Source organism: Schistocerca nitens, chromosome 5 (genome assembly GCF_023898315.1).
Source record: "Schistocerca nitens isolate TAMUIC-IGC-003100 chromosome 5, iqSchNite1.1, whole genome shotgun sequence".
In the NCBI taxonomy this organism is placed as follows: Eukaryota; Metazoa; Arthropoda; class Insecta; order Orthoptera; family Acrididae; genus Schistocerca; species Schistocerca nitens.
Window position 1 is genome coordinate 301,331,596 of NC_064618.1, and position 16,700 is coordinate 301,348,295.

A 16,700-nucleotide genomic window follows, 5' to 3' on the forward strand; every position below is an offset into this window, starting at 1 on the left:
TGGAACAGGAAAGGGAGGTAATGACAGTGGCACGTAAAGTGCCCTCCGCCACACACCGTTGGGTGGCTTGCGGAGTATAAATGTAGATGTAGATGTAGATGTAGAAACGACCTAATGACACTTAACGATTTCAGAAAAAGTCGTTCTTATGAAACCGATTGATTCTTTATTCACACAAAGTAATGAGTACTATCGACAGGGGATCTCAATTTGATTCTATATTTATAGATTTCCAAAATGCTTTTAACACAGTTCCTCACAAACGACTGAGAAACGAATTGCGTGCCTATGGAGCGTCTTTGCAGTTGTGCGGTTAGATTCGTGATTTGGTGTCAGAGAGGTCACAGTTAGTTGTAACTGACGAGAAATCACCGAGTAGAACAGAAATGATACCTGGCGTTACCCAAGGAAGTGTTATAGGCCTTCTGCTCCATATAATCTGTATAAATGATTTAGGAGACAATCGGAGCAGCCCTCTTAGATTGTCTGCAGATGATGCCATCGTTGACCAGAGTAAAGTCATCAGAAGATGCAGACCAATTGGAAAATGATTTGGAAAAAGTATGTGTCCGGTGCGAAATGTGGCATGTGACTAAATAATAAAAAATTTGAGGTCATCCACATGGGCGCTAAAAGGAATCCGTCATATTTCGATTAAGCGATCAATCACGCAAATTTAAAAGCTCTGAACTTAACTAATTGTCTAGGAGCTACAATTACGAACAACTTATATTGGAAGGATCATATAGATATCGTTGTGAGAAAGGCGAGCCAAAGACTGCATCTTATTGCAGAACGCTTAGAAAATGCAACAGACCTGCTGCAGAGATTGCCAACACAGTGCTTGTCGGTCCTCTTCCGGAGTATTGTTGTGCGGTGTGGGATCAAAAAATTGAAAGAATGGCAGCTCGTCTTGTATTAGAGCTAAATAGGGGAGAGGGTGTGACGGCTATGATACGCGAGTTGAGGTGGCTATCATTAAAAAAAAAGGAAGAAAAGGTGTCTGTCTTTGCGGCGAGATCTTTTCACTAAATTTCAGTCCCCAACTTTCTCCTCCGAATGCTAGAATATTATGTTGACTACCAACAACATAGGATGAAACGATCATCGTAATAAAATAAGAGAAACCAGAGCTCGAACGGGAAGTTTTAAGTTTTCCTTTTTTCCCGCGCTCTGTTCGAGAGTGGATTGGTAGGCAAAACGTCTGAAGGTGGTTCGATAAAATCTGTACCAAGCGCTTAAGTGTGAATGGCAGAGTAGTGACTCAGATGCAAATTTAGCTGTAGAATTAAGGGTGTAGCTTACATTTGAAAATTGAGAATCACAGGAAAAACCGTTGTTGACTGTGTGATTCGTTCCAATAAAATAATGAGAAACATCATATTCATGGCAAATGTAAGCTACACCCTTAGTTTAGCGTAACGAGTTGTAATAAAAAAAAAACTGAGTTAATGGATCAACGACAAACTGAAACGGGTGTCTTGCGACGTCCGCCCCGAGCAGATACAACGAGCGAAAACGAACAAAATGAGAGGACTTTTAAAAAAAGAAAAAAAAGTTGCGTCATTGTCTTGCATTGTTTGTTGGTTGGGGCGGTGGTTGACACTACTAAATTTTATTTCCTAACATTCGCGTTTTTATTAGGTTCTGATAATTCATTATTAGTTTAATATAAGAATATACTATAATATTTGATGTTATGTAAATATAAGTTCACCTTTTTTTGAGGGGTGACTTTGTTCGATTGGCTTAATCTACAAGACAGCTTGCGCTACTTGTATAAAGATATTTTGCTCCTTTTTCTTTTACGCTTCGTAATTCACGTGTTGCAAAGATTCTGCTACTGGGTAGGAACAGTGATCAAGTAAGACTGACCTTGGGGTTGTACTAAAACGTGGGAATGATGAAATAATGTTTATCTTATGCGGAGAAGGATTCCAAATTTGTACCGTACTGTTGTAATGGAACTTTCTTAAGCCTGTGTCCTTACTGATTGGACATGGTACTTTCCTTTTCGTGGACGATGGAGAAAACGTGCGTTTTGATAGAGCTAACGTGGCAATTTTACGCGCGCCCATTGAGTAAAGAGTGTGATTTAGGAACTAGAAACATCCAACTGCCGCTGGAGTGCGTTGCGATCGCATATACCACGTTGGGGGCCCACGTACCGTATGCTCAAGTCGCATCGTTCCTGAGCGTTCAGCAGCGCGTTGAACTTGGCACGCTCAACGTTAACGTTCGGCAGCACGGTCCGTGTGCCGACGGCTTTAGGTCTGCTTCGGTCCTCAAAATGTGCCATACCGCTTGCCTTTCCATCTCTGTGGGACCCAGCACTTTTGCGGGAGCCGCCGCAGTGGCTCGTTCGCAGAGGGACCGAAACGTCCGCCGTCGCTGCGCAGGCCGGTGTCCGGCGGCAGCGTGAGACAGCGGCGGACAGCAGACAGAGGTGACCGCAGTGCGGAAGTCCGCGTGGGAGCGGAAGCGGCGCCAGTCGGCGCGACACTCGTGAGAGAGCCAGCACGCGCGCGCGCCCAGCACAAAGGCGGCAGAGCGCCGCCTGCCCTACCGTGCACCTACTACACACGTACGGCTTCCCTGCGGCGGTCGCCCTGCTGCCTGCCAAAGCGCGCTCTCATGGCGCACTCTGTCTCCCCTAGCTTTTACACTCCCGTCTGTAGCGTACGCCAAGCGAATTAGTGCTGCAGAGCAACACTGGCTCTATTTCAGCACGGTCGTATCGAGGACTGGAAGCGTCTGCAATAACTGCTGTCCATGCGTGGACCGCGCCCCATCCAAAAAAATTAAAAAAACAACATCTTAGTAAAAGCATTTGTACACTAACAAAAAAAAAATCATAGCACCAAGAAATTATTAAAGTAGAGACATTTGTCTAGATAATACGACCCCCCCCCCCCCCCCCATGAACCATAGACCTTGCCGTTGGTGGGGAGGCTTGCGTGCCTCAGCGATACAGATGGCCGTACCGTAGGTGCAACCACAACGGAGCGGTATCTGTTGAGAGGCCAGACAAACGTGTGGTTCCTGAAGAGGGGCAGCAGCCTTTTCAGTAGTTGCAGGGGCAACAGTCTGGATGATTGATCTGGCCTTGTAACACTTACCAAAACGGCCTTGCTGTGCTGGTACTGCGAACGGCTGAAAGCAAGGGGAAACTACAGCCGTAATTTTTCCCTAGGGCATGCTGCTTTACTGTATGATTCAATGATGATGGCGTCCTCTTGGGTAAAATATTCCGGAGGTAAAATAGTCCCCCATTCGGATCTCCGGGCGGGGACTACTCAAGAGGACGTCGTTATCAGGAGAAAGAAAACGCGTTCTACGAATCGGAGCGTGGAATGTCAGATCCCTTAATCGGGCAGGTAGGTTAGAAAATTTAAAAAGGGAAATGGATAGGTTAAAGTTAGATATAGTGGGAATTAGTGAAGTTCGGTGGCAGGAGGAACAAGACTTTTGGTCAGGTGAATACAGGGTTATAAATACAAAATCAAATAGGGGTAATGCAGGAGTAGGTTTAATAATGAATAAAAAAAATAGGAGTGCGGGTAAGCTACTACAAGCAGCATAGTGAACGCATTATTGTGGCCAAGATAGACACGAAGCCCACACCTACTACAGTAGTGCAAGTTTATATGCCAACTAGCTCCGTAGATAATACGAGGGTAATCCCAAAGGTAAGGTCTCCTATTTTTTTATAAGTACATAGAACTGTTTATTTCTACAATGGTTTACAACAATTTACAGCTTCAACATTTAGCTATTTTTCGACATAATCACCATTTCAGTCGATGCATTTTTGTAGACGCTGTGGCAGTTTTTGTATGCCCATGTCATACCAGCTCGCCGTCATGCTGTTCAGAAAGTTATGAACCTCTTCTTTCACCTCGTCGTCGGAGCTGAATCGCTTTCCGGCCAAATGTTCTTTTAACTTAGGAACAGGTGACAGTCACTGGGCGCCAAGTCAGGACTATAGGGTGGGTGGATGATTGAAACTGTTGCAGGAGAGCAACGGTTTGCAGAGCGATGTGTGGGCGAGCGTTGTCATGGTGAATGTGTACGCCCTTGCTCAACGTTCCTCTTCTCCGGTTCTGAATTGCCCGTTTGAGTTTTTTCAGAGTCTCACAGTACCTGTCTGCGTTAATTGTGGTCCCAGTGGGCATAAAATCGACCAACAATACCCCTTTCCGGTCCAAAAAAACGGTTGTCATGACTTTACCGGCAGACTGTGTTTGTTTGAATTTCCGCGGCTTTGGCGAAGAAGGATGCCGCCACTGGCGTGATTGTTGCTTGGTCTCAGGTGTAAATTGCTATGCCCAGGTTTCGTCACCCGTGACAATTGAGTCCAGAAAGTTGTCCTATTCGGCTGCAAGGCGGTGAAGAAATGCGCGGGAAGCATCAACTCGTTGCCGCATGTGGTCCTCAGTCAGCATGCGGGGCCACCCATCTTGCGTACAGCTTCCGGTAGTTCAATGTTCCCGTTAAAATTCCGGGAGCGGTGAGTGGAAAAACTCAGGAACCAACGTGCAGAGATTATCCAGGCTGATCCGCGATATTCACGCATGCTTTGCTCAACCTTCAACATCGTCTCCTCAGAAATTGACGGTCTCCCGCTCCTTTGCTCGTCGTGTATTTCGGTCAGACCAGCTGCAAACTCTCTACACCACTTACGAACATTTTTGACATCCATGCACGACTCACCATACACTTCCGTCAATTGGCGATGGATTTCAATCGGCGCAGTGCCCTTTAGGTTCAAAAACCGAAAAACTGCGCGCAATTCGCACTTGGCGGCAACATCCAACAGGAGCTTCATTCTCAGCGGCTGCCACAGCGCGTGTTTACACACAACACGTGAAGCACTGTTCATAACAGTGTGACCAAGTGCCACACAGAGTTCTGTATCTATAAAAAAATAGGAGGCCTTACTTTTGGGATTACCCTAGTATTTTAAATGATTAACATTGCTAGATCACAGATTAACGTAAGCGCGAGATAAGCCATTGCAAATTTGAAATGCTGTTACATTAATAAGCGGTGTGATCGCCAGAATATTGCTTGAAGACATGCAAAAGTGAATGCATTGTATTGTACAAGAGCCGGATGACTATTTGTAGGATTGAGTTCCATGCCTGTTGTACTCGGTCGGTCAATACAATGACGGTTAATGATAGTTGTGGATGACGGTGGAGTTGTCGTCCGATGATGTACCAAAAATGCTCGATTGGAGACGGATGTACTAATCGAACAAGTCAAGGCAACATTTCGACACTCTGTAGAGCACAAGAGTTACAATAGCGGTGTGTAGGAGAGTGTTATCGTGGTGGAAAGCATCCCATGCAATGCTGTTCATGATTGGCCGCACAACAGGTCGGACCACCAGACTGACGTACAAATTTGCAGTCAGGGTGCGTGGGATAACCAAGAGATTGTTGATGATGTTATATGGAATCGCACCCCATACCATAACTCCAGTTGTAGGTCCAGTGTGTCTACCACGCAGACACGTTGGCTGCAGACCGCCAACTACTCTCCTTCTAACCAAAAGACGCCACCGAGGCAAACAACAGCCTCGCACCCTGTCCTCCAATGAGCTTTCGTTTGGCATCATATGGGGCAAATGGTTCAAATGGCTCTGAGCACTATGGGACTTAACATCTAAGGTCGTCAGTCCCCTAGAACTTACAAGGGAACCTCCCCATCGCACCCCCCACAGATTTAGTTATAAGTTGGCACAGTGGATAGGCCTTGAAAAAGTGAATACAGATCGATCGAGAAAACAGGAAGAAGTTGTGTCGAACTATGAGAAAAATAAGCAAAATATACAAACTGAGTAGTCCATGCGCAAGATAGGCAACATTAAGGAGGGTGCTCGCTCAGTAGCGCTGCGGTCCTGTGGTTAGCGTGAGCAGTCGTGGAACGAGAGATCCTTGGTTGAAGTCTTCCCTCGAGTGAAAATTTTAATTTTTTATTTTCAGACAATTATCAAAGTTCAGGCACACACACACAATCAACTTCGCTCTCCAAAGTTCCAGCACATGTTCAGATTTGCTTGGACATATGCAGGATTTGACGGTCCACACACGGAAAAATTTGAAAACGTTAAAACATATGTTTTGACAGAGCACAGGGAAAACTGTGCGACTGTGAAACTGTTGCATTCATTTGTTGCAGTTTATGTGACAAACTCTTGTGATTTCATCACTTTTTTGGGAGTGATTATCACATCCACATGAAAACCTAAATCGGGCAAGGTAGAAGAATCTTTTTACCCATTCGCCAAGTTTACAAGTTAGATGGGTCGACAACATATTCCTGTCATGTGTCGTATAGAATATATCAGACGTGTTTTCCTGTGGAGGAATCGGTTGACCTATGACCTTGCGATCAAATGTTTTCGGTTCCCATTGGAGAGGCACGCCCTTTCGTCTACTAATCGCACGGTTTTGCGGTGCGGTCGCAAAACATAGAGACTTAAGTTATTACAGTGAACAGAGACGTCAATGAACGAAGGGACAGATCATAACTTTGCGAAAATAAAGAAAGTAAACTTTTCACTCGAAGGAAGATTTGAACCAAGGACCTCTCATTCCACAGCTGCTCACGCTAACCACGAGACCACGGCGCTCCTGAGCTCACATTATCATTGATGTTGCATATCTTTGACATGGACTACTCAGTTTGCATATTTTACTTATTTTTTTCATAGTTCCACACAACTTCTTCCTGTTTTCTCGATTGATCTGTGTTCAGTTTTTCAAGGCCTATCCACTGTGTCAACTTATAACTAAATCTGAGGGGGGTGCGATGGGGAGGTTCCCTTGTTAGAACTACTTAAACCCAACTAACCTAAGCATGTCAAACACATCCATGCCCGAGGCAGGATTCGAACCTGCGACCGTAGCAGTCGCGCAGTTCCGGACTGAAGCGCCTAGAACCGCTCAGCCACAACGGCCGGCAAATGGGGCAAATTGGCGGTGGTTTAGGATCAGTGGAATATGCGATGTAGGGTGTCTGACCCAGAGCCGTCCTTGAAGTAGCCGATTTTTAACAGTTCTTTGTGTCACTGTGCTGCCAACTGCTGCTCAAACTGCTCCTGCAAATGCAGTACGATGTACAACAGCCATAAGTCTAACACGATTCTGTTCCCTCTCGGTAGTGCCAAATCACCATCCTAGTGCTACCGTACATTCCTTGGACCACCACCGCGAATAGTCACGTACAGTGGCAACATTTCTGCCAAGTCTTTCTGCAGTATCGCAGAAGGAACATCCAACTCTTCGTAGCCCTATTACGCTATCCACTGCAAACTCAATGAGGCGTTGATGATGGCGTCATTCCCGTCTTAAAATGGTTCTTGACTACCATCAACTCACCACTTCCCGTCTCAAAAGTAACCGCACTAAAGACCGTTACATAGTGTGTTTAAAGCAAACCTGATTTGTGTCCTCGTAATGGTACTACTAGCGCCATTCATATGTGACTAGCGCAAAATTTGAATATACATCATCTTTCAGATGCAGAAACACGACAACAGATCTTCGTTTACGTCGCACAACTCCTCCTGGTTGCTGCGATTTTCATTCCGTCAGCGTATATTCGATGTTAGCACATTTGTTTTCTTCAAAACGATTTTCTTGCTATTGCCAGTCTACAGCCCAAATAGCCAGCAGTCTCTACGTCTTTCAGTGTCTCGTTTCTTAATCTGATTTTCTCAGCATACCTGATTTAATTCGACCGTATTCCATTATCAAAATGGTTCAAATGGCTCTGAGCACTATGGGACTTAACATCTATGGTCATCAGTCCCCTAGAACTTAGAACTACTTAAACCTAACTAACCTAAGGACAGCACACAACACCAGTCATCACGAGGCAGAGAAAATCCCTGACCTCGCCAGGAATCGAACCCGGGAACCCGGGCGCGGGAAGCGAGAACGCTACCGCACGACCACGAGCTGCGGACTTCCATTAGCCATGTTTTGATTTTATTGATGTTGATCTTATATCCTCCTTTCAAGTTGCTGTCCATTCCGTTCAACTGATCTTCGAAGTCTTTTGCTGCCTTTGACGGAAACTACAGTGTCATTGACAAACCTCAATGCTTTCATTTCTTCATCATAACGTTTAATACCCATTCAAAATTTGTCTTTGATTTCTTTTACTGTTTGCTGAATGTACAGATTCAATAACATCGGTGATAGGCTGTAACCCTGTCTCAGTCCCTTCTCAACGTCTGCTTTCCTTTCAAGCCGCTCAACCCTTGTAACTGTCGTCTGGTTTCTGTACAAATTGCAAATAGCCTTTCGCGCTGTGTATTTTATCCCTAATACTTTCTGAATTTCAAGGAGAGTATTCCAGTCAACATGTTGTTGTTGTGGTCTTCAGTCCTGAGACTGGTTTGATGCAGCTCTCCATGATACTCTATCCTGAGCAAGCTTCTTCATCTCCCAGTACCTACTACAACCTACATCCTTCTGAATCTGCTTAGTGTATTGATCTCTTGGTCTCCCTCTACGATTTTTACCCTCCAAGCTGCCCTCCAATGCTAAATTTGTGATCCCTTGATGCCTCAAAACATGTCCTACCAACCGATCCCTTCTTCTAGTCAAGTTGTGCCACAAACTTCTCTTCTCCCCAATCCTATTCAATACCTCCTCATTAGTTACGTGATCTACCCACCTTATCTTCAGCATTCTTCTGTAGCACCACATTTCGAAAGCTTCTATTCTCTTCTTGTCCAAACTGGTTATCGTCCATGTTTCACTTCCATACATGGCTACACTCCATACAAATACTTTCAGAAACGACTTCCTGACACTTAAATCTATACTCGATGTTAACAAATTTCTCTTCTTCAGAAACGCTTTCCTTGCCATTGCCAGTCTACATTTTATATCCTCTCTACTTCGACCGTCATCAGTTATTTTACTCCCTAAATAGCAAAACTCCTTTACTACTTTCAGTGTCTCATTTCCTAATCTAATCCCCTCAGCATCACCCGATTTAATTTGACTACATTCCATTATCCTCGTTTTGCTTTTGTCGATGTTCATCTTATATCCTCCTTTCAAGACACTGTCCATTCCGTTCAACTGCTCTTCCAAGTCCTTTGCTGTCTCTGACAGAATTACAATGTCATCGGCGAACCTCAAAGTTTTTACTTCTTCTCCATGAATTTTAATACCTACTCCGAATTTTTCTTTTGTTTCCTTTACTGCTTGCTCAGTATACAGATTGAATAACATCGGGGAGAGGCTACAACCCTGTCTCACTCCTTTCCCAACCACTGCTTCCCTTTCATGCCCCTCGACTCTTATAACTGCCATCTGGTTTCTGTACAAATTGTAAATAGCCTTTCGCTCCCTGTATTTTACCCCTGCCACCTTCAGAATTTGAAAGAGAGTATTCCAGTTAACGTTGTCAAAAGCTTTCTCTAAGTCTACAAATGCTAGAAACGTAGGTTTGCCTTTTCTTAATCTTTCTTCTAAGATAAGTCGTAAGGTTAGTATTGCCTCACGTGTTCCAACATTTCTACGGAATCCAAACTGATCTTCCCCGAGGTCCGCTTCTACCAGTTTTTCCATTCGTCTGTAAAGAATTCGCGTTAGTATTTTGCAGCTGTGACTTATTAAACTGATAGTTCGGTAATTTTCACATCTGTCAACACCTGCTTTCTTTGGTATTGGAATTATTATATTCTTCTTGAAGTCTGTGGGTATTTCGCCTGTCTCATACATCTTGCTCACCAGATGGTACAGTTTTGTCATGACTGGCTCTCCCAAGGCCATCAGTAGTTCTAATGGAATGTTGTCTACTCCCGGGGCCTTGTTTCGACTCAGGTCTTTCAGTGCTCTGCCAAACTCTTCACGCAGTATCTTATCTCCCATTTCATCTTCATCTACATCCTCTTCCATTTCCATAATATTGTCCTCAAGTACATCGCCCTTGTATAAACCCTCTATATACTCCTTCCACCTTTCTGCCTTCCCTTCTTTGCTAAGAACTGGGTTGCCATCTGAGCTCTTGATATTCATACAAGTGGTTCTCTTCTCTCCAAAGGTCTCTTTAATTTTCCTGTAGGCAGTATCTATCTTACCCCTAGTGAGACAAGCCTCTACATCCTTACATTTGTCCTCTAGCCATCCCTGCTTAGCCATTTTGCACTTTCTGTCGATCTCATTTTTGAGACGTTTGTATTCCCTTTTGCCTGCTTCATTTACTGCATTTTTATATTTTCTCCTTTCATCAATTAAATTCAACATTTCTTCTGTTACCCAAGGATTTCTATTAGCCCTCGTCGTCTTACCTACTTGATCCTCTGCTGCCTTCACTACTTCATCCCTCAGAGCTACCCATTCTTCTTCTACTGTATTTCTTTCCCCCATTCCTGTCAATTGTTCCCTTATGCTCTCCCTGAAACTCTGTACAACCTCTGGTTCTTTCAGTTTATCCAGGTCCCATCTCCTTAAATTCCCACCTTTTTGCAGTTTCTTCAGTTTCAATCTGCAGTTCATAACCAATAGATTGTGGTCAGAATCCACATCTGCCCCTGGAAATGTCTTACAATTTAAAACCTGGTTCCTAAATCTCTGTCTTACCATTATATAATCTATCTGATACCTATTAGTATCTCCAGGATTCTTCCAGGTATACAACCTTCTTTTATGATTCTTGAACCAAGTGTTAGCTATGATTAAGTTATGCTCTGTGCAAAATTCTACAAGGCGGCTTCCTCTTTCATTTCTTCCCCCCAATCCATATTCACCTACTATGTTTCCTTCTCTCCCTTTTCCTACTGACGAATTCCAGTCACCCATGACTATTAAATTTTCGTCTCCCTTCACTACCTGAATAATTTCTTTTATCTCGTCATACATTTCATCAATTTCTTCATCATCTGCAGAGCTAGTTGGCATATAAACTTGTACTACTGTAGTAGGCATGGGCTTTGTGTCTATCTTGGCCACAATAATGCGTTCACTATGCTGTTTGTAGTAGCTAACCCGCACTCCTATTTTTTTATTCATTATTAAACCTACTCCTGCATTACCCCTATTTGATTTTGTATTTATAACCCTGTAATCACCTGACCAAAAGTCTTGTGCCTCCTGCCACCGAACTTCACTAATTCCCACTATATCTAACTTTAACCTATCCATTTCCCTTTTTAAATTTTCTAACCTACCTGCCCGATTAAGGGATCTGACATTCCACGCTCCGATCCGTAGAATGCCAGTTTTCTTCCTCCTGATAACGACGTCCTCTTGAGTAGTCCCCGCCCGGAGATCCGAATGGGGGACTATTTTACCTCCGGAATATTTTACCCAAGAGGACGCCATCATCATTTAATCATACAGTAAAGCTGCATGTCCTCGGGAAAAATTACGGCTGTAGTTTCCCCTTGCTTTCAGCCGTTCGCAGTACCAGCACAGCAAGGCCGTTTTGGTTAATGTTACAAGGCCAGATCAGTCAATCATCCAGACTGTTGCCCCTGCAACTACTGAAAAGGCTGCTGCCCCAGTCAACATAGCCAAAACATTTCTCTAAATCTACTAATGCTATAAACGTAGCTTTGCTTTTCGTTAAGCTGTCTTCAAAGAGAAACCGTAGGATCGCGTATTCGTACGTTTCTCCGGAATCCAAACTGTTGTTCTCTGAAATAGGATTCTACAAGTGTTTCCATTCCTCTGTAAGGAATTCGTGTTAGTATTTTGCAACCATGACTTATTGAACTGATAGTTCGGAAACATCCACACCTGTCAGCACCTGTTTTCTTTGCAACTTGAATTGTCACAGTCCTCTTGAAGTTTGAGGGTATTTCACCTGCTGGCTCTCCCAACGCTATCAGTAGTTTTGACTCCAGGGCCCTTATTTCGACTTAGGTTTCTCAGTGCTCTGTCAAATTCTTCTCGTAGAATCATATCTCCCGTCTCATCCTCATCTACGTCCTACTCCCATCCTACAATATTGCCTTAAAGTTAATCTCCCTTGTGTAGGCCCTCTATATATTCCTTCCACATTTCAGGTTTCCCTTCTTTGGTTACTACCGGTTTTCGGTCTGGACTCTTGACATTGATAGAACTACTTCTCTTTTCTCCAAAGGCCTCTTTAATTTTCATGTAGGCTGTTTCTATCTTTCCTCTAGTTAACCTTCCGGTGTTTCCAGGACTCTTTAAGTTTCAGTACCGAGCGAGTTGGCGCAGTGTCTAGCATACTGGACTCGCATTCAGGAGCACGACGGTTCAATCCGACGTCCGGCCATCCTGATTTAGGTTTTCCGTGATTCCCCAAAATCGCTCCAGGCAAATGCCAAGATGGTTCCTTTGAAAGGGCACAGCCGACTTCCTTCCCCGTCCTTCCCTAATTCTATGAGACCGATTACCTCGCTGTTTGGTTTTCTACCCTAAACAACCCAACTCCAAGCGTCAGTGATAATTAAATTATGCTATGTGTAAAATTCTACTAGTCGGCTTCCCGGTTCCTTCGTCTCCAGTTTAACCCAACTGTTCAAACCGCTCGTAATCCAGTATAATCTGACTGCACTTAAAAACCGGTTGATTTTCGGATGTCTATTCCTAATAATTGTAGACTTCGAAAGAAGACTGAAAAATTCTGATAAAGGTGAAGGAGCAGGAGATCACGATCGATAAGTGGTTGAGGATGCGTCAGAACTCTGTCTCACTGTCTCAAGCAAAGATTGCGAAACTGAAGGAGAGCGCGCGGTGACAGCGAGGGCGAAAAATCAGAAGTGGCTGGATGACTTCACTGCCTCGTCACTTTTGGATGGTAAAAGTTTTTTACCCTGAAGCAACCACAAAGTAAGGGTTACTGTCTCAAGTTTATAGCACGTCAATAAAATAATAAGTAGACTATATCAATCAAATTTACCTTCGTTTCCAAGGAACATTGAGGATGTTTTCTCCTTATAAGATACAAGTTTGTTGTGCTTCCTTTCGTTATTAATCTTTTAAAGCAAATGGAGCATTTTACTTCATTGCTATCGCACTTCGTAAAATACTTTCAAACTAGGGGTGGTGCCATTCTGCAGTCCAACCGATACCCGAGCACGACAACGAGAAACTATCTTAAACACCACGTGGGGGCAAGTCTTACACACACTGCATGTACAGACGTATCGTTTAATAGACCACGCCCCACAACAGGTACATTATTGTCTCTACAATACCGCTCCGATTCTTATGTCATATGTTGGTTACTACCTTCTAACCGCAGGCATTGTTATTAAAATAATAGTCATTAATTTTTCCCAGTTTCTTTAATAACCCAATATTTCAAAGCAATGGAAATATTACGAATAAAATTACCTATTTTTTAAAGTTTTATTTAAAATCAAAAATTTTAGCGCTGCAGCTATAGCAAATTGATATGTCTGTTTTTTCTACGCGATTATTAGTAATGAATTTAAAAATCCTGTTGAGCTCACCATGCTGATTCGCAGGTAAGCTAGTACTTTATGAACTTCTGGCCCGTTTGTACATAGATTTAAAGAAACCTCAATCCGTGAATTATTTCATCCAAACTGCTTGAGCTGCAAACACACACACACACATTCATGACGATCACGTATAATCACGAAAATCAAGCAAAGTGTAAACAAAATTACACACACACACACACACACACACACACACACACACACACACACACAAACACACACACACATTCATGACGATCATGTATAATGACGAAAATCAAGCAAGGTGTAAAGAAAATTACATTCCAGAAAAAGAGTGAGTGCCCCAAATCCAGACTTCGCAGGAGCTCCAAAATTCATAAACTGGGCCTGTTCCCTGCTCCTGAGATTGGTCGTCCTGTTGTAAAACAAACTTTGTTCTTTTCAGTCAAATATCTCAGTAGTTTGGTAGTCAGGCAGAGGGGTTTCCAGTTGGGAGTGTTTGGGAGGAAATTTCCAATTTCTGGCCTTCACCTGATGTCCAAGAGTAGTTTCGTGAAAACCTTGAGCAGAAGGTCCTATGTTCAGTTTATGTCTTGAACGAAACCATTATCCCAGACCGAAATAAACAAAGGTGTGGGCTGTAATAGAACTGAAGTACTGTAGTGGCTGTGCAGCTTTGTTAATGTCCTGCAGATATTTGTAGCCGAGTCTGACTTTGATGCTCATTTGTTTTTCAGAGGCTACACTATTATTCCGTGAAACGCACATGCCCTCAGCGTTGTCCAGCTCTTGTAGATGAGATGGGTGGCGTGATCGTAATACGATGAGTGACGGATCCCAAGCCTTGCTAAAATTGAAACTTTCATCCTCGTTTACTGCGTTTCCGGTACAAATTTGTTTCGATAGGACCTTAATTACGCTGCTTCCAGAAACTTTGCGTTCACATGATGATGCTCGTCACGTCATATTTCGTTCCGTGATTAAACCGAGTTAGTGTTCGAGCCCAGCTTATTTGCGTAGTTGTTTCAGTCGGGAGTGTTGCTGATTTTCCTTGCACCTCTCTTCTATTGTTGTAATAGTCTACTGCAGGTACGACACGCAACATTCGTATGGAATGCCGTACAAAAATTACAAATAAGTGTTTATTCTCAGTGTTCCCTTCTTATGTTTGTGATGATATGTGTACAATGAAAAGAAAACAACCAAGGGGAATTTCACAATGGCCCACCAGTGAATCAGTTTCTCGCAACATGTATTTGCAACTGTTTAACCAATTCAAGACGAAAAGACTTTCGTGAAAGCTGGAAACCGTGATGGAACCTCGCTCCAGAACATGTGCTGGAAATATCTAAAAGCCGAAATAAAGACGGTTCATGGGCCCTTATTCACAAAATGTGTATACTAATATATTTTGTCTTTGTTGACGGGAGCGAAACACACTCGATGTAGCTCGGGTGAACAAACTACAGCACAGAGTAACCAATCACGCGGAAAAAACGCACCCCACGTCTTCACACATGTCGATTTTCCACTCTCGCTCCTAAGCTCTGATGCGATCCTCTCCGATAATTCGGCCGTGGAATGTTGACAGGAATCTCTTTCCTCAAATTAGAGCCCTCTGCCACCTCTTTGTAAACCAACCATTCCTACACAGGCAGCGTGTAAAATTTGTATAGCAGCAGGCTGCCCTCCTCAGAGCCGCGAAAAGGGATTACAAGACGGCTTCTCGGGCAAGCACGCCACTCGACGTCCCCTCCTTGAAAAGCGTGGAAGCAGCTCAGTCGTGGCGGGGTAAACGAAGCAGATCCACGAAGGCCTCCGAAATATACTGACGGAAAGAAACATCCCAACAGTTGTGCCAGATAATCGAAAGCTGATAGGCGTGTTTCTATACCTGAAGGATGACGTCTATTCAAATTTCGCGACACTGTGAGGATGCAAATCAGGTTTGCTCTAAATACGTGCTGCAACGGTTGTGAGCGTTAATTGCCTTTCAGATTGGACGTAATTAGTTGATGTCAGTCAAGAATGCCTCTAAGACGATAAAGATACCATTATCAACAGCTCACTGAGTTTGAACGAGGTCATGTAATAGGATTACGAGAAGCTGGACGTTCCTTCGCCAATACTGCAGAAATACTTAGCCGGAATGTTGCCTCTGTACATGACTGCTGGCAGCGTTGCTCACGAGAAGGTGCAATCATAGGAAGACCGGACTCCGGACGGTCACGTGGCGCTACCGAAAGGGAAGACCGTCGTGTTCCGCGTATGGCACTGGGGCATCTTACTGCGTCTGCAACAGCAACTGGAGCAGCAGTTGGTACCACAGTAACACGACGAACTGTTACAAATCGGTTACTTCAAGGACAGCTCTGAGCCAGACGCTCTGTAGTTTGTATTCCACTCACCCTAAACCACCGCCGTTTGTGACTTCAGTGGTTCCAACAGAGAGCTCATTGGAAATTGGAGGTCTGTAGTGTTTCCTGGTGAAAGTCCGTTCTGCCTCTTTGCCAGCGATGGCCTTATGTTGGTTAGAAGGAGGCCTGGGCTGCGCCTGCAACCGACCTGTTTGCGATCTACACCTAGAGTCATGGTTTGGGGTTCGATTTCGTGTGACAGCTGAAGCACTCTCGTGGTTATCCCACGCACTCTGGACGCAAATTTGTAAATCTCGTGATTCTTCCTGTTCTGCTGTCATTCATTAACAGCATTAGAGAGAGTGCTTTCCAACAGCAGTCAGAGCAGTTCCGGGAAATGAACTTGCCGACAGCCTAGCCAAAGAGGCTACTCGTAAACCGAGTCTGGAGATCGACATACCGGACTCTGATCTTCGATCGGTGTTACGCTGCAAAGCTTTTGGGCTCTGAAATACAGAGTAGCCCTCCCTGACTTTGCCGAATAGGTTACGTATGGTAAAGGAGAAGACGAATGTGTGGAAGTCATCCACGCAAGCCTCTCACAAGGACTCCATTGCCCTTTGTCGGCTCCGCATCGGCCACACTTGGCTGACTCACGGTCACCTCCTACGCCGGAGGACCCACCTGTGTCGCTGGTGTTCGCGCTTGACAGTAGTCCACATCTTGTTGGACTGTCCAAATTCAGCCGCCCTGAGGCGGACTTTAAACCTTCCTGGCGCACTATCTATGGTGTTAGGCGACAATGCCTCAACGCCTGATGTAGTTTTAGGTTTTATTCTACTTTATCACTCAGTCTAAATGTGGGTGTCTGGTCTTCTCTCCCAGGCATTCACACTACCCGCATTTTAACT